The 1,894-nt window shown below is 49.6% G+C and overlaps 1 non-coding gene across 1 annotated transcript; it reads left to right on the forward strand.

Annotated features, from left to right (window-relative positions):
* Window positions 1-780: 780 nt before the first annotated feature.
* LOC115069647 lies at window positions 781-885 on the forward strand. The gene has a single exon (XR_003848899.1). It is a non-coding gene; the product is annotated as a U6 spliceosomal RNA (small nuclear RNA).
* Window positions 886-1,894: the final 1,009 nt, after the last annotated feature.

Genomic DNA, 1,894 nt, shown 5'->3' on the forward strand with positions numbered 1-1,894 from the left:
ACTCGCTCTCCCAAACCTTCAGAGCAGTGTGTGTCCACTGATAATTCATACACTCATTACACATTTTTCTGAGCTACCTAGATGAGCCACTGTCCCTAAGGATGTCTTCTACTGGCAGAATTGGAACTGTAATTCAAACTCAGGAAGAGCCCTGTCTAAAGGACAGGTGTTGGGCTAATTCCCGGAACTCAGAACTCCTAAGCCCTCTAACATCACAGGCACCCAACAGATGAGCGGACTTAGGCTGACACCTGCTGAGCCAGGCAGGTCCCTGCCCCAGGGGCTGGTGAGGTCCTGTGGCAGTTGTTAGAGGTTGAGCAGTTCCCCTGAAAGGTGTGCTCAGCCCTAGTTCCTAGCACTGTGACTGCGACTTGACTTAGAAGCAGGGTCTTTGCAGATGTGGTCAGGTGATGAAAAGGCTGTGCTGAAATGGGGTAAGCCCCAGAACAATAGTTGGGGTCCTCAAGAAGAGACGCGCAGAGGGAGCAGACTAGTGAGGATGGGAACTCTTGTGGTCTGGATCCTAAATGTCCCCCAAGGCTCACCTCTGACGGTCCCCAGCTCATGGCCATGTTAGGTGTGCTCGTTCCTTTTTATCAGCTTGACGCAAATGAGATTCACCTGGGCAGAGGGAACTTCAACTAAATTTTCCAGATCACATTGACCTACAGGCGTGTCTGTGACGCATCTTCTTAATTGCTAGTTGATGTGGGAGGGTCCAGCCTACTGTGGGTGGTGTGTCCTTAGGCAGGTGGGCTTGTTGTATAAAAAAGTAGCTGAGCGGAAGTCAGCTGCACACGTACTCAAACTGGAACCATACAGAGAAGATTAGCATGGCCCCTGCCCAAGGATGGCACGCATATTCGTGAAGCGTTCCGTATTTTTAATGGACTCTGTTTTATATGTACATGTGTGCATTTATATTTATAAATGTATATATATAAAAACAATAATCATCAAAGAAGAGGAAATTGAGAGGAAGTGGGAGTGTGTGGGAGGAGCTTCAGGGAGACTGGAGAGGGTGGGCATGATGCAAACACAATACTCATGCATGACATTCTCAAAAATCAAAAAATACATAATTTTACATATATTTAAAACTGAAAGTTAGGGCTGGAGAGATGACTCAGTCTTGCAGAGGACCTAGCTTCAATTCCCAGCACCCACATGGTGGCGAACGACCATCTGTAACTCCAGTTCCAGGGGATCTGACACCCTCTTCTGACCTCCACAGGCATTGCATGACACAGGTGCACTTACATACATGCAGGCAATACATTCATGCACATAAAATAAAAATAATAAAATACTTTTTAAATAAAAGAAAGGTAGCTGAGCAAGCCAGGGGACGTGAGCAAGTGAGCGAGCCAGCAGCTCCTCCATGGACTCTGCTCCTGCCTCCAGGTTCCCCCATGGCTTCCTGTCCCAGTCTCCCTCAATGATGGACTGGCCCCTTTCCTCCCCAGGCTGCTTCGGGCCCTGGTGTTGGGACTGCGCCTCACAGGGTGCATTAGGACCACAGCCTGTTCCCATGCCAGTCCCTGTCTTCCTTCCCTGGCTCTGCTGTTCCCCCCACGCTCTGTACCATGGTGTTCCATCTTACCACAGGCCCAAAGCCACGAGTCTAGCACCATAGTCTGAATCCTCTCAAACTGTGAGGCAAAAGAAATCTCTTCTCCTTGCAAGCTGATTATCTTGGGTATTTTGTCATAGTGGTAAAAGGCTCACTAGCATTACGGGCGCAGGTCAAGGATGGCCAGAGCCACCTTGAGACAGAGCCCTCAGAAGGAGGCGGCCTCGCCGACACCATTGGACTTCTACACTCCAGACAGGCGGAATGAGTGCCTGTTGTTTTAGCCGTCTCCATGGCACTCTAACACCTGCCCCAGGAGAC

This window comes from Nannospalax galili, unplaced genomic scaffold (genome assembly GCF_000622305.1).
Source record: "Nannospalax galili isolate Female #2095 unplaced genomic scaffold, S.galili_v1.0 scaffold1254, whole genome shotgun sequence".
Taxonomy (NCBI): Eukaryota; Metazoa; Chordata; class Mammalia; order Rodentia; family Spalacidae; genus Nannospalax; species Nannospalax galili.